General features: G+C 43.7%; 1 protein-coding gene across 1 annotated transcript in view; it reads left to right on the top strand.

Annotated features, from left to right (window-relative positions):
• Positions 1–22,985, top strand: part of NECAP2 (NECAP endocytosis associated 2) — a 1,246,850-nt gene that overhangs the window by 233,552 nt on the left and 990,313 nt on the right. The gene's annotated exons all lie outside the window — the stretch shown is intronic.

Genomic DNA, 22,985 nt, shown 5'->3' with positions numbered 1-22,985 from the left:
AGTACAATCCCCAGATCTCGTTTGCCGCGTCTAGAAGCACTTTACTGTTTCCATAGTGAATTGTTTCATTATTAGACAGTGCTAAATAGCATTGGAACTGTTTAGAATAGTTTAGAACTGTTTTTTGCTTGTCAATTCAGTTACTTTGTTGAGAACTGGTTGGCCCTTGTTGTTCTCCGTAGGTATCCTGGGTGCTAGTTCTTGTTAATATTATTATTTCTTAGGTCTGCACTTATTTAGGACCTTGTCTTCTAGCCTTTTTTGTATATATTTTTTCATATATATTGTGTGCAGTGTTTTGCTAGTCTTGTTACAGAGTTCTTCTGCAGTCCACTTTTAGGGCCTGTGTTTTTTTTCTAGTTAGAAAGTTAAGCTTGTGTGCAGTAATGTTCTTCGTGTTTCACTGTTGCAGTCATTACATTTTGGTTATCTGCCTGCAGGTAGCCCTCAGCCGGCCTGAATATCAAAGTCTTGGATTCCTGCGTCAGACGCTGTCTCTTCTTCCATGACGTCAGGTCGTCAGGGGTATACGACATGCATCCAACGCCATTACATCAGTCTTTCTTGCCGCGCGGTGCCCGAAGCAGAAGCAGTTCGCAATTGCTGGTCGGCCGACTCCTGATATTTTTGTTTTCGAGTTTCAGAACCGAAGTCTTCAAAAAAGCTGAGTACCCCATTGAGGATCTTTTTTCTTGCTCTTAACCGATGTCAGTAAAAGTTACAATTGTATTACCTGTGGAAAGCAAATACCTCATAAAGATTTTCATTCGTACTGCATTTCTTGCTTAGGCCAGACCATAACGTCCCTCGCTGTTGGTTTTGTGCCTTATTCAACCCCCGAACTATTCGTCGTCTGTTTATTTTTGCAGCAAATTATTTTGGTGCTCAGTTCAACTATCCAGAAATAGCTTCGGTGAGCCATTCCGACTACCAACATTCCGAAAAAACATAAATATAATGACAGACACAGACCGCATAGGTCCAAAACTGCTGACGATGCTTCCGTTAAACTAGTCGCCAGTTCGCCGGTACTCAGTGAGGCGCTTTGCAATCCCTGATACCTGCTACTTGAGATTCGCAGGCCTCTACTGAGACCCATTCGGAGTCCGGTATGCCGCGAGATGCTTCTTCGACTATGGAACCTGCGGATGTCTCTACCTTGGATGGGTCTGGAGCCGCTGTGCAGGCACCAGCTTCTGAGGGTGTATTCAGGCCTACAGACTTGCATTTCAAACCGGCGCATCTTCTTCAAGGCCTAAAACTCGACCTACGCCTGGAAAACTGATCCAAACCACATGGTCAGGCCCATATGCCTAAAAAACAAATGATAAGAATGGCTGAAGACCTTATTACTTTAATTAGTGGAAGCCAGCCTTCTCCATCTAAGAGACCTAGAACCGATTTTCCTTCTGATTCTTCTGATCAGGATTCTGAAATTTGTTTCTTCTGATTACCAGGACTTGCCCTTATCTACCTATGAGGATTCTGATGCAGAGGATTCCATTCCCTCTGCTTTCCATCCAGAAGTTTTTTCTTTTGGTGAAACCTTGCATACTCTTAGGGAGCTTTTCCACTGGGAAAGCCAGGACATTGTAGATGATGCCTTCTTGGATTCTAGCCTGGACCCAGACACTTTACCTCCAGTTCCCAGGAAACCTGACCGATGTTACAGAGTACCTGACTGTCACAAGTTCCTCTTCAAAAACCCTACTGCGGACCCAGAGACCATTTCCCATGGACTTAAAGGCATTAAGGCTGCTACTGCCAAAAACCTTACCCCCCTCTGGTAGAGATTCCAGGGCCTTGGACAGATGAGATAAGAAGGTATACACTACTACTACTTTGGCCGTTAGAGCCTTAAACTGCCAGTTTCATATGTTAAAGTATCAGCAGCATATTACGGGACTACTTAAACAGAAAATGTTGTTGTTTCCAGACTGTGTTGAAAACAAAGAATTACAGGATTTAAATCATTCTGCTGAAGAAGTTGGTAAACTTTGCAATGTGGTTTTGACTCTAGAAGCATCTTGCAGGGCTGCTGTCACTGGGTCTGTTCTTAGAAGGCATGCTTGGCTTAAGGAGCAATATTTGCCAGGTCATGTTAAATCTAAATTACTGGATGCTCCCTTAAACCAAGACCGCCTGTTTGGCAACAAAGCAGAAGTCCTTAAAAAGATAGAGGAAAAAGCTAAATCTATGCAGACTGTTAGATTTCCTGCAGGTACAGCCTCCCAGATTTAGTAGGCATTGGCCTTCTAAGAATTGGTCCTTTCCTGTCCCTTCCTGGTCTTAGTCCAAACCCAGGAACAGCAGACCACCTGGGCTACAGTCTCAAGATACTCACAGGCCTAAGCAGTGGGGCGCTCCCACTTCCAAAGCTGGAAGTAGTAAGATCCCCCCCTCTGGAAAAATGTCACAATGATTTAACCTTAAACCTTCCAAGCCCTGCTCAACTGTCTGCTTCTTTAGGGGGAAAGATCGCCCTACATGCAAAAAACTGGGCACTCATTACCCAGGACAAATGGGTTTTAAATATAGTTTTCCAGGGATACAGATTCCACTTCCACACCTTACCAAACCCAAATGGTTGGCCAGACCTACCCCCAAATCAGTGGGCAGAGGCTCAACTTCAGGTTCTCTCTCTTCTAAGTATCAGGGCTATTCAGCCTGTCCCAGCAGAAGAAAGGGGACAATGTTTTTACTCCAGTCTTTTCCTGGTCACCCAGAAAAGACAGCTCCTGGCGTCCTGTCTTGGACCTCTCTATTCTAAACACCTTTTTGGTAATCCCAAAATTCAAAATGCTAACACTTCAACAGCTGCTTCCTATGCTAGGCAAAGATGCCAGGTTGGAAACCTTGGACTTAAAGGAAGCTTACCTGCACATTCCAATAAGGGGATCTTGCAGGAAATACATACGCTTTAGAGCAGGCTCCATGCGCCATCAGTTCTGTGCACTTCCCTTTGGCTTATCGACTGCGCCCAGGGTATTCACAAAGTGTCTAGCTCCAGTCATTGCATTTTGCAGGCAAAGACATATTCAAATATATCCATACCTGGACGATTGTCTAATTCAGGCAGAAAGCCAGGGCATGCTACTAAAACATCTGGCATTTGTAAAGAAACTCCTAACCTCACTGGGGTACACCATAAACAAAAATAAATCTCATTTAGTACCCTGCCAACAAATTGTATTCCTGGGAGCAAGCTTGAACACATCTTCCCAGATGGCTTACCTCATGCCAGAGAAACAAGTTTGACAGCCTACTTCAAACTACTGGCCACAAAGACCCAGCTATCTGCAAGGAAAATCCTGCAAGCCCTGGGGTTCATGGCTTCTTGCATTCTACTAATTCAATATGCAAGACTGCATATGAGGAAACTACAATGGTATCTAAAAAGCCTATGGTGTCAACATTCTCAGGACCTGGAATCAATGATTCCTATCATTCCTTGTATAAAGACAGAGTTCCTTTGGTGGGCAGAGGCCTGCTACCACAACAAGAGGCTCCCATTCACTCTACCCCCTGACAACCAAACAACAGACGCATCAGACTATGCATGGGGGGCTCACTTGGCAGAGCAGTGCATTCAGGGCAAATGGAACCAGAGTCAGATGCACCTGCATATCAATCAAAAAGAAGTTTTAGCTGTACAGAATTCCCTGACAGCCTTAAAGGACCACATTCTTCCAGGACAATTATTGGTAAAGACAGACACCACCACTGTTATGTGGTTCATAGGTAGGTACTAGGCTATTGGCCCTAGGGCCTATATAAGCCTAGCCAAACGGTACCCTGGCTTTTGCCACCCAAGAAAATTATTTTCCTATGCCCCTATCAAGCAGAGCCACAGAAGTGATCCCCGGGGTGAATTTCCTATCTCCCATCCAATCATCAAGATTTTTCTTGAGTGCTAATGAGGAGCTTTGTTTGATATAGATAGGTAGTTTGTTCCAGAGTATGGGTAGTCTCTGAGAAAGGAATGTATCTCTCCAGCATGTTCTGTTTATTGTGGTGACAAGGTTTAGGTCCCTAGAGCGTGTAGCTCGGAGGGATTGGGATTTCTTTATGTGGAGCATGTCCAACAGCTCTGGGTTTGACATAGCTTTGTATGTTAGGCAGAGATCGCCTCTGAGTAGGCGATATGCAACAGAGTAAAGCTGGAGTTTTTTGAGATGGTCTGTGTAGGGCATCTGTTTGAGGCTGGTAATCCTCTGTGAGGTATTTCAGTGGCCTTTCCAGTTGTTGTAGATGTCTTGTGACTCTATACTGGGTCTAATGAATGATGAGTAGAGTTGAACAATGACCTCTTTTTCCTGGATGAGAAGCCTTTTATGATGAGGTGTGCCACGTAGAAGGATTTCCTGACTACTGTGGCGATGTGGTTACCAAAGGTACATAAACAAGCAGGGGGGAACGCACTCTTACTCTCTCTGCAGACTAGCCATGGCTCTGTGGAACACAGCCTTGAGCTACCAAGTGCACCTACAAGCTCAATTCCTGCCAGGCAAGCTAAATTCACTGGCAGACTATCTAAGCAGAAATCTCGTGGACCCACACAAGTGGAAACTGGAACCAAAGGTATTCATCCTGTTGAGAAACAAATGGAATCTAGAGATAGACCTGTTTGCCTCCCTTCAGTGCTACCAATTGGATAAATTCTGCACAAGAACTTCCCACAGTCCAGCTTGGAAAGTGGATGCCCTGTCCTTCACCTGGGAAAGCCTCTCAGTTTATGCCTTCCCCCTCTGCCTCTCCTCTTGAATGTTCTGCTAAAGATAAAACAGGACAAACCGATGACAATACTGATTGCACCAGACTGACCACGCCAGCACTGGTACCCCTCTTGTGCAGTATGTCACTACTGGAACCATGGCATCTGCCTCAGACCCCTTCTCTGCTGTCCCAGCAGGATGGCCAGATTCTGCACCATCAGATTCAAACCCTGAACCTTGCAGCCTGGCTAATTCCTTGAGCTCTCCAATAGCATCCCTCAGTAGGCAGGTGCTAGATGTCATTCTGGAAGCCAGGAGGCCTAGTATTAGAAAATTCTATGCTGAAAAGTGGAAAAGATTATGTTCCTGGAGCCAGACTCAGGGGATGGGCACAACGGTGCCCAGCTTATCGCATATTCTGCAGTACTTAACAGAGATGCTCCCCAAGGGCCTTTCCTTCTCATCAATTAAAATTCATTGCTCGGCCATTTCAGCACATAATACTGATCCACCCCTGCTAAAGCAATTCCTCAGAGGGGCCAAAATTTTAAGACCCCCCCCGGGAGAGCTCCTACTCCAGCCTGGGACCTTAATTTGTATTGGAAAAGCTCACTCTACCTCCTTTTGAGCCAGCTGCAACTGCAGAGTTGAAATTTCTTTCTTGGAAAACAGCCTTCCTTCTAGCCATCACTTCAGCAGGAAGAGTGTCAGAATTACAGGCCCTCATGGCAGTGGAGCCATTCATCATCTTCCATGCAGACAGGGTGTCCCTCAGGACCAATCCTTCCTTCATGCCCAAGGTTGTGTCTAGTGTGGCCCTTAATCAGTCCCATTCATTTGCCTACTTTTCTCCCAAATCCACAAAACAAAGGAGAACGAATACTGCACTCTTTGGACACGCACAGACAACTTAGATTTTATTTGGACAGGACTAAGCGCCTCAGAAAATCTGAACAGCTGCTAGTTGGCTTTGCTGCAGGGTCAGAGGGGAAGGCCATTTCAAAGCAAACCATTTCTAAGTGGATAGCCCGTTGCATTAATTTCTGCTATAAGCACCATGGAAAACCTACCCCACTGGGGATAAGATCACATTCCACCAGGGCTGCATCTACCTCTACAGCCTTTCTCAGAGGTGTCCCTACAAGGGACATCCTAGAAGCTGCTACCTGGAGCTCTGTGCATACCTTCTCCAAGCATTACCACATGCCTATTTTTTCTAAATCCAGAGCTGGTTTTGCCACTGTAGTGTTGCAAGGCTTAATAGCTGGTCCTAATGCTCTCTAACTTCCTCCTCCCTTCCTTAGCTTTGGGAATCAACCCAAATGTAATGATTGCAACAGTGAAATACGAAGAACATGGTACAGTTGTGTACACTTACCATAAATGTAGATGTTCGAGTGTATTCACTGTTGCGGTCCTGGTTACCCTCCCTCCAGTCCCCTGACTTCTCCTGGCTATACTTTTCTTCTTGTTTAGTGTATTTCAGCTTTCTGGTGTATTTGCTTTTTGTTTGAGGTGTAATCTAACATATAATTGCTTTCCATTATGGGGGCACCTGACATCTGGGGCAAGAAAAACTGATGTAATGGTGTTGGCTGGCATGTTTTATACCCCTGGCTACCTGATGTCATGGAAGAAGAGAAAGCATCCGATGCAGGAATCCAAGACTTTGATATTCAGACCGGCTGAGGGCTACCTGCAAGTAGATAACCCAAATGTAATGACTGCAACAGTGAATACACTCGAACGAACATCTACATTTATGGTAAGTGTACACAACTGTACTTTGTTTCCTCGCTGTTTCGACTGCTTAGTTTTCTGACCTTTTCTACGGCTTAGCATATCTTGCTAGGGCTGTTTGTTAGAAGACCTAGTCCTCTGCTATTTTCTTATTCCTCAAGGCTAGGCCAATTTAAGTTAGAGGACCTAGTCCTCGTGCATCTGTTGTGTATTGCTTATTACTTGGCTTTCAAACATGTCTAAAGACTCCAAAGACCACAAACTTTTGGGTTTCAAAAAATGCAAAAAGTGCTCCCAGAAGATGTCGATCACGGATGGCCATAGTAATTGTGTATATTGTCTCGGAGCCATTAATTTGGAGGAAACTTGCCCATTATGTCATTTCTTTAGCTCTAGAGTTCTGCAGGAGCAGAAGAACAAGTTAATCTTGAAAGGTTTCCTCAAGCCTTCCTTCGAGGAAGACTTAGCGAGTTCATCTTCTTCATCCAAATCCCATTCTTTCAAGAAAGAGAAGGTTAAGTTGACCAAAAGGCATTCCCCGACACCGACTAGTGTATCAGAATGTCCTCCGAAACAATCTAAACTTGATCAGACTTCTGCCTTCTCGGCACCACTGTCCTCTGAGCCGGTCGAGGTTGTCGATATTGGTACGTCAGTGTCGGCTTCAAGCCTTTTGGAGCAGACTACTGAAAAATTATATTGGAGCCAATGCACAGATTCCTTCCTGGTCTCCCCAACCTTAAGATCCTCAATTCTTTAAAGATCTAGATTGCCTACCCTGTCATCCAGATCCTCCAAGAGCCTGTCAGAGGAAGATGTTGAGAGAGTAGTGCTTAGACTCCTGAAGTCGTCTGCTTTGCCTAAATTGTTGTTGGCTCCGACCCAGTCAGTTCTGGAGCCTCCTGAGTCCATCCTCCCTATTGTGGTTCCTCCGAGCTGAGTCAGGCCTTCAGAGCCAGAGTTTTCAGTACCACTTGTTGTGGATCCTCTGTTCCAGCCCCCCTCGTGGCTGTCTCAGAGCCGAATTCTGCTCCGACACCTTCGGCACCATCCGTGGTGTCTAGGAGCCGAAGCTCACCGTCGGCCCCGACAGGGACACTTGGACCCGAACCTCCTCAGTTCCGAGTCTCCCTCTTGGTGTGTTGGCTAGGGTGTGCTCGGACCCTACATCCATTTCGGAGCTGGTTGCTCTGGAGTTGATGACTACCTTCATCTCCTTGGAACCGGGGCGGTCTTCAAAGCTGGAGAGATCCGCCTTTGAGATGATGAGGAGTGTGCTGTCTCGCTCATCAGCTCCACACAAGTGTGCCAATGCTGTTCCTCCTCAAGCACCGACTTCGGTCTCAGCACCTACTGTCTCGACAACAGAGACCCGCAGCCTCAGGAGCCCCCGTTGGATGGCCCCCAGTCTTCCGAGACCTCCCCAGAGTACTCTTCTGAGGAGCCTCCTCGGAAGAGGACATGCAAGAGGAAGCATGTAGACTTCCCAGATGAGTTCATTACTTCAGACACTGACCTCGAGGAGTCAGTAGGGTCCCCCAAGTCGTCCTCTGATGATGTCTCCTTTGTAGACATCTTAGAGATCCTTAAGCAGAGAGGCGGCTGGCCCACTGTCACCCCTTCTGATGAGGAGTCAGTGTATCTGAAGGCTTTTGGGTCTCACTTCAGCCTGCTGGGTGTCTCCACCTTTTGATGAACTGTTAGACCTGGTTAGTCAGAAGGTGTGGTAGACTCCTGATGCCATGGAGGCAGTTCCCAGAAGACCCAATACATTTCTGTCTGCCCCTAAAAAAAAAAAAAAAAAAAAAAAAAAAGAATTTTTGTCCAAGGGCATGCCTGTAGATGCCATGGTGGTGGCGGGCACTGAGGAGGAGCTAGCGGAGACTTCATCTGTCCATTTGCTGAATAAGGAGTCTCGAAAGATTAATAGATACGGGAAACGTATCTTTTCTTCAACAGCTTTCACACTCAGATCGCTGAACTATCTAACACATTTTACGAGGCTTCAAATATATCTCCTTAAGGAGTTAGGAGATGCTCTTCAAGGTACATCTACTGAAGGGAGTCCCTGAGAAGGTGTCTGCTCAGTTGTCCACCTTAAATTCCATCCTGAACTCCTCCATGAGGCTGATCTCTTATGCAGCCGACGGAGCGAGCAGGGCAGCGGGTTCAGAAGTTTCCCTTAGAAGACACTCCTGGATGCGCTTATGTAATTTTGTGGAGCTGTTCATCTACCTTTACAAACACCCCCTTTGACGGTTCTTCATTGTTTGGACCGAAGGTAAAGGATACAATCACCAGGTGCAAAGAAGGGAAAACTCTCCCTGCCGTGGGGAGTACGTTTTACTCTCTTCTCTAGACCATATCCTAAGGGTCAGAGAGGTGGTAAGATGTGGTTCAAGAAGTCCCAGAGATTTTTCCCGGATGCACAGGGTGACTCCTTCAGAGTCAGGGAAGGAGGAGCTAATGGTAGACGTCACCCTAGAGGCGGGGGGGGGTCCATAGAACCAGGGAGGCCGCGATTCGCTTTGAGGCTGTCCCTATCAGCGCTCCTGATGTGGGGCCCAGCTGTGCTTCTCTGGAGCCATTCGAGGGTCGCATATCTTTGTATCCAGAAGCCTGGCTAAACATCACCCAAGACAAATGGGTACAAAGAATAATCACCAGAGGTTACTCCATACCCTTTTCTCTGCCACCTCACACTCCCAAGATGATCCCAGATGTTCCACCCAATCGCAGGGATCAAGCAACTGTAGAAGTGCAAAAGTTGCTCCCAAACAGTCATCCAAACCGTCCCCGCAGACCAGAGAGGATTCGGGACTTACTCCAGATTCTTTTTAGTGCCAAAATGTACAGGGGACTGGAGGCCCATCTTGGACCTCAGCAAACTAAACAAATCCATAAAGAAGGCCAAGTTCCGGTGGAGTCTATACTCCCTCTGTTAGGGAAACACAACTATATGTGCTCCATAGACCTCCAAGATGCATACTACCATATAAAAATGGACAGTGCCGAGGAGTCACTTGCACATCCGGCTGGGAGCAAATCACTACCAGTTTTGTGCTCTGGCCTTTGGTCTCACCACAGCCCTCAGGGTGTTCACCAAATGTATGGCAGTAGTGACAGCTCACTTGAGATGTCTAGGATTCCGAGTGTTTCCGTACCTGGACGACTGGCTCCTGACTGCCACCAGCAGGCATCTACTCCTACAAACCAGAAATTCCACTGTCCAGCTTTGTTCCCTGTTTGGGATTACAATAAATTGGGAGAAGTCCACCTTATTGCCCTCTCAATTTGTGACTTTTATCGGCGCAGAAATAGACAGTCACCATGTTAGCTCGTCTACCTGCAGAAAGAGTGCAGAACCTCAGACAACAAATTCTCCGTCTACTTCCTCTACAGAAAGTCCAGGCAAAGACAGTGCTGAAACTCTTGGGGACCATGGCATCCACCATAACGTTTATCCCTCTCACCAGATTACATATGCAAATTCTTCAATGACTTCTGTCGTCCCTGTGGTCCTTTCAACAACTGCCTCTATCTCACCACATTATCATAATAGAGTCTTGCAAAAAGGACCTTCATTGGTGGATTCAACCTGACCATTAACAACAGGCACTCTATTCCTTCCTCGCCAACCTGTTGCTACTGTGACTACGGATGGCTCACAGATAGGGTGGGGGGGAGCATTATTTAAACAGGACTGTCAAAGGCACATGGCAAGATCACGAGGCTCACCTGCATGTCAATGTCCTAGAGATGAGTGTAGTGCTTCTAGCATTGCAAGCACTTCACGACTTTCTATCTCTAGGGACGATAGCAATCCAGTCAGACAACATGTCAGTGGTATGGTATCTCAACAAGCAAGGAGGAACCAGATCGTACCCGCTTTGTCGAGAGGCACTTAGTGTTTGGGAGTGAGTAATTTTTTCTCATCGGTTTCTGGTGGCAACGCACATCCCAGGGACAACCAATGCGATAGCTGACAAGCTCAGCAGGGCAATCTTGATGCCTCACGAGTGGTCTCTGAATCAGGAAGTAGCAGAACAGTTCTTCTGGAAATGGGGATAGCCTTGCTGCGATCTTTTCGCCAGTCAATCAACTCCAAATGCAGCAGCTGCTTTTCCTTTAATCCCCCCTCCAGGGTAGCCACCTAGAGATGCTGTTGTTCACGATTGGTCCCAGGGACTTTATGCTTTCCCTCCTTTTCCTCTCATATCCAAAGTGATTCAGAAAGCAAAGCTTTTGGGAAGCAAAATGATTCTCATCACTCCATACTGGCCTCGTCAAATTTGGTTCCCCTTTCTCCGGCCACATTTATTAGATGATCCCTGGATTCTGGACCCAGTGCAGACCTCTTGACACACGTCAGGCTCCCTTCATCCCTGCCTCCACACCCACAACTTGACAGCGTGGCTGCTCCAATTCCATCCCTAGTCAGGCTTCATGATTTTTCGCCTGGTGTGACCCACATCCTCACGTCCTCGCATAAACCTTCTACTAAGAAGTTATACACTAGCAAATGGAGAAGGTTTTCCATCTGGGCTGAAGAAAGGAATGTGTAGATCCTTACACTGTATCCATCCCTGTGGTTTTAGAATTTTTGTCTGAACTTTTCCATCGGGGGTCTGCTGCTGTCACAATTAGGGTCCAATTGGCAGCGATATCAAATTTTCATCTGGGTCAACATGAGTCTAACCTGATGTCCCACAGATTGTGTAAAACCTTCCTTAAAGTTGCTACTTTGAGACCCCCTTTTCAGGAACTGGTAGCTTCATGGGACCTAAACTTTTTGTCCAAGCTAACTTCACCACCCTTTGAACCTGCTCATTCGTGTCTATTGAAATGTCTGTCTTGGAAGACTTTTTCTAGTAGCCATCACATCAGCTAGATGAGTATCAGAGTTCCAAGCACTGTCTATAAAGCCTCCTTATTTGATTTTCCACAGACAGAGTTTCTCTTCATACAAATCCTTCCTTTATCCCTGAAGTTTGCTCTCACACTAATCTGAACCAAACTATTGAACTACCGGTGTTTTTCCCTAATCATTCTAACGCAGCAGAATACAAATTTCATCAATTGGATGTTCATAAGCAGCTAGGGTTCTACCTTCACAGGACTCAGGAACTCAGAAAGCCATACCAATTGTTCTTATCCTTTTCTGATTATAGACTTGGTCTGCCACTCTCCACAGTGACTCTATCAAATTGGATTTCGAGCTGTATTTACTTACTCCTGCAATGGAAAAACTCTACCGTTCAAGATTAAGGCTCATTCTACATGATCCCAGTCCACATCTACTGCCTTCCAAGCCAGAGCCCCAATTGACAGTATTTGTGCAGCAGCAACTTGGGCTATCCCTCATACCTTTATCTCTCATTACAAATTGGACCTGATCTCAAGGGATAGAGCCTCCTTTGTTTCCACGGTACTCAGGAGTATTTTCCTGTGAACCACCCAGAATAGGGACGCTGTCTCATAAGTAAGAATGAAGGCGAGATAAGACTACAGAACATAAAGAAGTTATGTACTCACCATAACGGTCCATGTTTGTAGTCCATCTCACCCTTCATTCTTACGAACCCACCCACCTACCCCATCCTGGAAGGATCTGGAGACAGGATAGTCGTATCTTTGTAGGGTGGAGACCTTTCATTATTGTTGTTTTCTGGATAACCTTAGTTCTGTCTATGTGTAGTTTTAGCAGCAAACAAGATCTGGGGATTGTACTAGTGCACCATGGGATACCTACCTAGTCACGAGCCAACTAAGACTTTGAGCTTTGTAATAGGCTGAGTTGGAGCCAAGGATCGGCTCCGAACCCATAAGTAAGAATGAAGGGTGAGATTGGCTACAAACATGGAATGTTATGGTGAGTACATAACTTCTTTTTTCCTAAACTTGTTCTAAAGTAATTGCCTGCTTGCTCATTGGATCCACTGAAAATTGCTTCAGATGTTTTTTAGTTCACTTCTTGTACTATTATGGCTGTTCATGTGCATATGTTTAGTCCAATTCTGAAATGCTTACTACGTACCAGCTATGATAAACTGATGGACGCTTTTCACAAACTACAGAGTTGGCAGTCTACAGTCTTCTGTCTCCTCTGATTCAGGGCAGTTGGGCATTTATAATTTTCTGCTGTAAGCCACTTTTTTACCCCACAGCACTGGTGTCCCCAGCACCAGTGGCCTTTTCTGCCACCTACCTTATAGTATCTTTTCTTCTGGCTCAAATTGTGTCTTTCCTGACCTCTGCCCATTATGCAATTTCCCTTGCTTTGATACTTGTAGCTCTTCATTACCCTTTATCAGACATGTCAGCACCTGTTTACACTGCACTGACACCAGTGTTTATAATGCTACACTTGTGATATTTATACTACACTTGTGATATTTAGCCTCTCTGAACTGGACTTCTTGGACCCGGTATACTGTTTCCCTCATAGTGATAGTTCTGACACTGGCAGCCCCTTTGCCATCTCCTTGGTAAACTTCTCATTAGGCACCTCTTTAATACCTTTTGCACATAGAGATCTGTCAAGGCTTCCTCCCCAAGTTGTACTATACATTAGGTTTCCCTGGATCCTGTTTTATTCTTTTGTAAAAGGGGGAGCTTTGACACATTTGAAAATCCTAGAAACTCTGACCAAGGCCTAACATATTGATCCTCCATTGCGGCCTCCAGCAGAGGACTGTGATGAGTAGGGTACAGCCATTTCCTTCCCATCATCTTCATATGAGCCAAAACATGGAAAATGTTTGCAAATGATACAGTCAAGGAATGGCTGACCCGTGGACTGCATTCATTCTCCACATTGGAGAGTTCATCGGGTCCATTTGGTTGTTCCCCCGTGAAAGACATTTTGAAAGATGTAATTAAAGTACCTTGGGAAAACCCAGACAGAGCAGCATCTGTACCAAAGAAGGCTTACCAGATATTGGAGCCTCCAAGATAATGTTTGATTTGAGTGGGCTGCAAAACAAAACACCAACTGTGCAGTGGCCCCTATGCAAGGCTGCTGCACTACAGAGACCCATTAATCATCCACCAAACAAGGTTTCCAAAGATGGATGTGTTCATATCCACCAGTTTATTTATGTGAGCATTAAATGTTTTCACCAATCTGATGTTTTAGCAAAGAGGCATAACAGATAAAATGCAGCGTATGTTAAAACAAAGTTGCCTGAGAGCCCATTGAAAGAAAATAGCATCACTCCAAATACAGCTACCTAATGTAATTTAGGTAGTCTTACATTCCTAATGATTTATAATGCTGTAGAATGTGTTTCCAGAACAGCAGGATGTGGTATTGCTGTGCTGCAGTACTGCTGGCTCCACTTGTCCTAGTTCATAGAGGATGTCGAGGTAGCATTTTTAGATTTTCATTTCCAAAGGCCCCCTATTTTTAAACTTGAAGTCTCCCAGCACATTAAAATTAGACGGGGGCTGGGGTTAGACTCTCGCTGATGTTGATATGAAGTCTCATCCTCTACACAAAACCTTCACTAGGACAAGATCATTCCTTATGCGCTTTTGTTATCTGCAGCAGCAGCAGCAGCAGAATGTTAGCGATAGATAGTCCCTTCAAAATGGTTTTCAGCAAAGTTATGTAGCCAAATGACAGGGTTCGTGGTGCTTGCTAGAAGACCATGGCTAGTAGCAAGTGGATCGACTCAGTCTTGAAGGTTTGCCCAGCTGTTCCACTGTGGATAAAGTTGGAGGTTGATTCTCCCTTCATTTCAGTACTTTGAAAAGAATATCCACTGTGTAAAGAAGACAGTACTTTCCAGAAATTATTCAGTATCATCTTCACTCTTCCTGGAATTCTGTCACTTTTCTTGCCAGATGTCCCACCACATTAGAAACAAGTAGCTTGAAAAAAAGCCATCCAAAAGGTTTTAGCAGACCTGAAGGGCTTAACAGATTCCATATACTTTGTTGAGCCAAAGAAAACAAAGGTCCTCAAAGTAGTTCTAGCTCTCAGCCTAAATGTCACAACCCCCCCCAACAGTTCAGATAGTCACAGTGCATTCCATCCTTAACTGTCAGAAGGAAACTACATGCACTGTTTGGAACTCTAAGATGCAGACCCTCCATATCAAAATAGCCAAGTAGTCAATGGGATTTCTGGGCTTTTCGGATTGATCCAGTAATTAGCATTTCAAGGCTCATTCCTTTGTTTTTGCCTCTTCCTCCAGAGAGTTTGCCAAGTGCTGTCAGTAGTTACAATTCACCAAAGGCAACAGAGAACCAACATATTCTCCAGGAATGACTTCTTGCTGTCCTCTTTCAGGTAGATATGGTTTGCTAGATGAGTTTTTTTGCTTCTCTTTTCTTCTCTTGGAGTAATAGCCTTGTAAATTCTCATTTGCACCTAGCTCAGCCTCTCACTTTTGTAGGTGGTACATTAGACACCAAGGGGTATGACAGATAAAATGCAGTGTGTGTGGTAAAGAGAAGTTGCCTGAGAGCCCATTGAAAAAAAATAGCAGGACTCCAAATACAACTACCCAATGTAATTTAGGTAGTCTTAATTTCCTAATGATTTGTAATGCTGTAGAATGTTTCCAGAGCAGTAGGATGTGGCATTGCTATGCTGCAGCACTGCTTACTCCACTTGTTCTTGTTCATAGAGGATGTCGAGGTGGCATTCTTACATTTTCATTTCCAAAGGCCCCTTATGTTTAGACTTGAAGTCTCCCAACACATTAAAATTAGAAAAAGGGGGAGTCAGACCCTAGCTTCTGTTGGTATGAAATTTCATCCTCCACACTAAACCTTCAGTAGGACATAAGATCATTCCTTATGTGCTTTTGTTATCAAATGCAGCATTAGGATGTTAGCTGTAGATTGTCCCTTCAAAATGGCTTTCAGCAATGTTATGAAGCTAAATGAAAGGGTTCCTGGTGTTTGCTAGAAGACCAATTATCATGGAAATGTTCAAGAAGGACATAGGCGACCTTCAGACACTGGACCCAAACCCGTCTGGCTTTGTCAAGGGAAGATCATGCCTTCCTATACGTGGTGGAGTTTTTTGAGAAGATCACCAAGGCAATGGATGAGAGGATAACGGTGCATACCTCCTATGTGGACATGGCTAAGGTGTTTGATACAGTAACCCACTTTTGTATAGTTAATAAACTCACCTAATCGGGCGACAACTCCCTAAGTAATTTGCTGGATTGCCAGATGGCTCACAGACAGGACCCAGAAAATCAACATTGGTGAAACCACCTCCACTAAGAGACCTGTCACCAGCAGAGTAACTCCGGGATCCCTGCTGGGACTCCTCCTGTTGGGCATCTACTTCTTGGAGGCAAAGGCTAACTTCAAGGACCTTTGGATGACCAGGTTTGCAGATGACTGCAAATTGGGAGCTATCATAGATTCCCCCGTGATGCAAACATCTTACAAGAGGATCTAACACAGACAAATGACTGGTAGCAAACCAAGGACTAAAACCCATTTCCATGAAATGTGTTATAGTGCCTTTTTGGGAAAACTGCCACCTAGGCTAATAACTCCCATCAGTAAGACATCCCTAAGAGTTGACCCAGTAGTCAGGGATCTGGGAACATACATAGACAGTTATCCAGCCTTTGACCAACATGTGGCCAAGGTAGTAAGAAAGTCATTCTATGTCACCCAACTTATAAGGAACGGCATGGTATCCAGGTCCAAGGAAATCGTAGTGTCACTTTATTCGGCCCTTATCAGACTCATCATTGAGCATAATGCCCCCTTCAGTATGTACTTGACCAGGCATATGCAATAGTTGGAATGCCCACAAAGGTTACTTACCAGGAGAATCCAGAGTGTAAACACATTGCACCTTAAAGCCCTATTTCTATACTCTTGTCTTCTAGAGGTTAATGAGGGGCGAAATATACCTGGCATACAAGGCATCCACTGATCCAGCTCTGATAGACCTTTTACACATCCGCAAAATGAACAGCATCAGAACCACTAGATCCAAAGATTTAAATTTTGCTTGCATCATAAATAAGACATGTTGGTGAGACAGATATGACTCAGCGGATCCCCATCCATGTGATGCAGAGTCCATCCCTAACCCTGTTTAAGTATAACCTTGACCAGTGGATGGGAAATCAGAAATTCACCACAGGTCTGACCCCTATGCCTCTGATAAACTGAGGCAGACAGTAATACCTAAACTAGCACTCCTCCTACATAACCTCTAGAAACTTCCTGACATATCCCCTCACAATAAGCGCCCATAGTATATAGAGTAACATTTGGGTTGGGTTGCATGGCTAGGCTCATAAAGGCCCAGGTGGTCGTTAGCCTAGTATATAACTATGAGCATATGAAGTTTTTGATGCTGGTGGGATACTCCACTTGGCAATCATCTTTAATCTTTCTTGTCTGAATTCTTCTTACCTTTCCTCTGTTAATGTTGTTTGTAAGACATTTTTGAATAGCACCTTGTGTCCCAGCACTTGGGTTAGAAATGAGAGAGTCGTTTATTTTATGCTTGAGAAGTTTACTGTTCCACCCTTTGAACCTGTTTTGGAACAAAACTCTTCCTAGTAGCAGTCACCTTAGCTAAGTGAATCTTTAACTTGTAAGCTCTTTCAAATCCCCTTGCTTAATTTCTCATAAGGAGAAGGTGGTGCTTTAAAACTAATGTGTCGTTAATGCCAAAAAACACAACCTAGTCAGATCTGTGCCTTTCTGTTAATGTATTTGCTTTTTTTATCGGGAGTAATTATAATTGTTTATAGACCGTGTTTTATGGATATGGTATTATGTAATTCTTGTTAATTTGCTTTGTTAAATCCAAGCACAATAAAGTAAAAGCTTTTCATTTAGCCAATTGTATTGAATTATTTCACAATAAGTATGGGAAGCCCCTTTCTGTAAGCTCCCAAGGCACATTAAATTTGAGCTGCAGCTATTTCAGCTGCCTTTTTTCATAATGCTGTTTCATATATCATCTTTGCAGCTACAGTTTGGTCTTCTCTGAACACTTTTGCAAGGCATTATAAGCTGGGTATTATTTCTAGATGCTGGTGTTCTTACAGGGCTGCTGTTGTCTACAGTATGTTTCCAATCAGATAAGCTAGTAACTGCTCTAAAAGATACCAAAGATGAATCATCTTCTCTTATCAGGTAGCAACAAAGAAGGTTCATCTTCTGTAACAACATGCCCACCTTCCATGCTTAACCTAAGGTTTTTTTGACGAGGAACTCTGCCTTCTTTCCTTTGTGTTTTGTCTTCATCCCTTATGTCATTGCTGTATACAGAAGAACTAGAAAGTGAGAGAAAAGATGGGAAGGTGGAGAGTGCCAGGCAGCCTTGGAAAGTTTAATATGCTGCGCAGTTGGTGGATAATTGCTTAGTTCAATGATTCTTAATATAACTACTGTTGCTTGAATATTGGTGTATGCTTCATTCTACTAGTTAGCAGTGTGTTTTGTGAATAACACAGTGTATGCATCTGTACTCTCCAGGTTTACCCCTCCCTGGCTCACTAACTGAAGGCAATATACATGAGTAACTTCCCTTGCTGTCTTCTATGCTAAAGACACAACTGTCTGCAGAAGACAGCCCTGACCAGAGCGGATTTCACGTGATTAGATTCTGTGAACTAAAACTGTCAGGTTAATAAATTAATATAGTTCACACTTAAATATTCAGTTTAAAATTATTTGCAATTGACCCTTTACCTGAACTAACTCCTGAACTGGGTCCATAGCACGGTAAATCCAACTCTGGGTACAGTGAAGGAAAATAAAATCAACAATTGGACTTCTGTATTAGGTATACCTGTAACTTTTTGAGGAGTTGTGACTTTTGGGGAGATCAAACCTTATACTGCTTAATTAGTCTTACCTGGAATAGCCCCGCTCTGCTCGCCCTCACTCTGGGCTTGCTTCGTGCTCCTCCCTGCCCCCAATTCTCACCCGCCCCCAGTACCTAGGCATATAGTCACACCCCTATTTTTGTATAACCTATCAAACAATCCGTCTTACCCCCTCCCACCTGCCCAAACATCCTATCAACTATCTCCTATCAATCCTACTCCACCCACCCCACTTCCTACTTACAAATCATCCAATCTTCTTCTTTTGCTCCTCACCTTACATTTGAAAGCATCCGCCTTATATCCCCTGCTCTCTCACAAGACTGTTGCAACCACCTAACCTTCTCCATCACAATGTTATACTACTCTCTACTACCCTTTCTCCTTGTACCCTATGCTCCTACTTTGTATGAGAATCAACAGCTTACTGGGTATCAGCCCACTATAGGCCAAACCTCACCATTAGATGAAAAGCTACCCAACTTTAGTCACACCTTGAGCCATGGGCACACCATTTCATCATTACCACTAGTGCAAGACCATAACTCCCATCACATTTGTACCAATGCCAAACTATACTGCAAACTGTTAAATAAACTCAAGAGACTCCTTGCTGAGTATAGTCTTAAACTGTTACTCAGTGGAGATATTCACCCTAACCCAGGCCCTACTTCCCCCTACTCACATCCATCTACCTCTCACCTGAATCACAAAATTATCACCAGACCATCAAACTCCCTCATGAACTGCATGCCCTCCTAACTGTCTATTCTCCTGACATACTATGTTTAACTGAGACCTGACTAAAACCCTCCACTATAGACAGTGAAATCTTACCACCTGGTTATAACATACACAGGCTGGATCGTGTGTCTAGGAAAGGGAGGAGGGTAGCCGTATTCTACAAATCTGAGCTCACTGTGACAATGGAACCTATACAACCACCACAAACCAACAGCTCTGAAATACTAGCCACTCAATTGCAACTTAACAAAAATAGGAGTATTATTATAATCTGTATTTACATTCCCCCAGTAACAATGTTGCCACACTTGAGGACACCCTTCACTAGCTATTCTCTCATTTCCCTCAGGAAACACTTGTCCTAGGCGACTTCAATATTGACTGGGCCTCTTGCTCCTCTGAATCCCCCTCCACCCACATAAACCTGCATGCATTTAATCAAACCATAGTCACCCCAACCAGACTGGGTAAACCCCCCCAAAAAGGTACTATATTAGACTGGATACTCGTAAACAGTAACCCCCAAATGTACACTGCAGGCACCCTCCCTGAGGATCTAAGTGACCACCTCCTCACTTACATAATTAAACACAAAGCCACTACCCCACAACAACCTTTACTCAGGAAAGTTAGAAGCAAAAGTAACTTTGCCCCTGACAAATTTCAACTGGAACTTAACTCCTGCAACTGGACTAAGCTTAAGTACCTCCCCCTAGTCAACTATTTTAACAATAAATTCCTTGAAATTCTAGATCTACATGCACCTGATCGCCTAAAGAGAACCAATGGTTCTCTTGGCTTTCTAAGGAGTCCAGACTAAAAATAGCCTACAGAAATAAACTTTGGGCCATTTGGCGCCTCACTAAAGATCCCCATGATCATAATATATATAGGCACGCTAGGAATGAAACCAAAAGACTTATCCTACTTGATAAAAAACAGTACTATTGCAGGTTACAGACAGACAGAAAAATCCTCAAAAGTTTTGGGCTGGGCTGAACAAGTTACTACATCCAGGCAAAACATCCACACCTACTCCCGCTGCCACTACTGGTAGAACCCCAGAGGAGGTGGCAGATAGTTTCAACCATTTCTTTACAGAAACAATTCAAGCACTAGCCACCCATTTACCTCCTAGCCCCCCAATACTAATATCCCCACCTCTGATAGTCAACTCTCATTCAACTTTAAGCCTATCTCTACATCTTTTATCCGTAGTCTGCCAAAAAAATTAAAACTCTCCACACTTGCCACTGACCAACTCCCAGCTGAGTTCCTTCAAATCTCTGCTTATACCATTGCCTACCCAATTTCCATTCTAATCAACCGCACTATATCAGAAGCCTGTATTCCTACCATCTGGAAAACATCCTATGTAATTCCCTTACATAAATGTGGTTCCTCTACTGAATACTCTAACTATACACCCATAGCTATACACTCCCCTCTGGCTAAGATTATGGAGAAATGTATTCATAAACAATTCATGCAATGTCTTATTCAGAATCACCTAATGTCTAATACCCAGCATGGTTTCCGCCCTCATCATAGTACCACCTCAGCCCTAATGACATTTACCAACACCATAAACAAGAACCGCAACAACCGAACATCATCTGCCCTCTTTTTTGATCTTTCTAAGGCATTTGATATGGTTGATCACCAACTTCTTATTCGTACCCTGCAAACTTTTTGCCTAGACTCTAATGCCCTCCTCTGGTTCTCATCCTATCTAAAAGAGAGAACAACAGGCCATCCTCTGGCAATATAAGCTTTCCAAACTACTACCAAACACCCTTGGAGTACCTCAAGGGTCCATATTAGGTCCACTACTGTTCTCAATCTTTATTAATGATTTGCCCACTGTCATTCATAATGTCAGCTGTATCCAATACCCTGACGACTCCACCTTGATCTGCTCTGCTACTACTCCCACTGAGTTAGAGACTGATACCCAGACTACATTTACTACCATAGAAAATTGGCTGTCCAACCGTCGGGTTTTACTTAATCCCCAAAAAATAAATTACTCCTTTTTCCACCTACCCAAAAGTCTGTACCCTTCACCTTTACCATAAATGCAAAAGATGGGACACATATCTCCCCTGAGCCTCACACAAAATTGCTGGGCGTCATTATTGATAACTTAAAATTTGACCACCATGTAAATCAAACCATCAAGAATATCAATAGGAAAATTGGGCCACTGTATAGAATCAAAGCCTTCCTCACTCCAACAGCCAAGGTGGCCATAGCCCAATCACACCTCCTTTCAAAGCTCTTATATGCATCCCCCCTTCTCATTAATCGTAATAAAACTAATCTTAACAAACTTACAACTTGTTACAATCACATTGCCAGGTTTGTAACAGGCTTGCCTTTTAGAACCCACCACTGCATTAACCTTAAACAGCTTGGATGGCTGGAACTATCTAATCTTATTCAATGTAATACCCTGATCATGACTATTCTCCACAAACCTGAAAATATGCCAGCCCTTAGTAATTTCATCCTCCCCCATAACAAACCAAGCTGCAAATTCAGACTACTAAAATGAACAATGCTGCTGGTATTGCCCTTTTCGCAAACGCGATAGGTCGAATCTGGAATCCACTACCTTCTGAAATAACCCTGCTCCCCTCCCTAGCCCAGTTTAAAACTGCAATTAAAGAACACCTGGAATATAATTGGCAATGTCATTGATAAACCTGGCTAAGCTACTCATTGGAATGTTATTTACTTCTTTACCAGCAACTGTTAAGAGTCTCCTACCTCTTCCAAAGGAATTTTTAGCTGAAATATAACTCTAGGCTATTATGAACCTGTATACTCATTTCTGTACTCTATCCCAATGAATTTGTAACTATTGTTAGCTTTATTTGTGTATTTTTTATCATTATTTTTATCTGTATTGCTTATCCTGGAGCTTTTCTCACCGGGCCTGTGCTAAAAGTGGACTATGCTCCACTCGGACATTCCCAGTCAACAAATGTAAAATAAAATAAATAAAATAAAACTGTACTAATGCATGTGGTATCATTCCTAAAGGTTACTGAAAATTGACCACCTTCTTGCAGTCATAAAGTGCTGAACTTTCATGTAACTGTCTCATTACAGAAACAGTTCAAAGTATTTATCCAAAGGAATTTTAAGGAGGCTTCAATTTGTTTGTAAAACTGAAGTTCCATGACTTAATGACACTGAATAAGTCTGGCATTATTGTTTTCAAATCAAAATGCTTCCCTTTACGGATGCATTCTGCTTGTTTAACTGAATCAGCACTGTATTGAGCAGCTAAACCTTCAAAATGTCACTGATAGCATTTTTTCAAATGCTTCCTGGTAGTTTATTACATTTTGCATTTACTTTTCCTGCTTTCCCCCAAGTGGAGTGGGATCTGGATTAACCCTTTCACCTTTTTACTTCCTTTTCTTTCACTTTGGTGACATGTTTGCTTCGTGCAGCAGGAAGGGTGGCAGCAAAAGTTAATGGTTACTGTTGCTGGGTGAGGCAAGATGATGGCAAAAAATTAATTAAAACAAATTAAGAGAAGTTTTCATACATTAGGGTGGGATTTTGACAGGTTGTCTTAAAAATTGTTTTCCTTTGTAAATGCGTTAGCATACACAAGAATCAGTTTAATGGGTTGCCTTTTTATTTTGGTTATACTCCATGTTGAAGATGATCTGTTCTGTAATATGAATAATTCATTCAGGATTGTAAATACTGCACTGCTACTTGGGTTACAGAGGAGGTCAGGATGTAGACAGTGCCACAGAGGAGGTCAGGATGTAGACAGTGCTTAGCTGATTAAAGCATGTCATTTTAACATGACACACTTTCCATTATCCTATTGTCCATTGGAATGTTAATATGAGTAAAGATTCAGTTTCATCCACATAAGTTTGAGAAGGGAGTAGTTGACATATTTACTTAACCCCATTTATTTTTTAAT

Source organism: Protopterus annectens, chromosome 2.part0 (assembly GCF_019279795.1).
Source record: "Protopterus annectens isolate FY-2018-M chromosome 2.part0, PAN1.0, whole genome shotgun sequence".
Lineage (NCBI taxonomy): Eukaryota > Metazoa > Chordata > Ceratodontiformes > Protopteridae > Protopterus > Protopterus annectens.
This window is presented reverse-complemented; position numbering and strand designations above follow the sequence as displayed.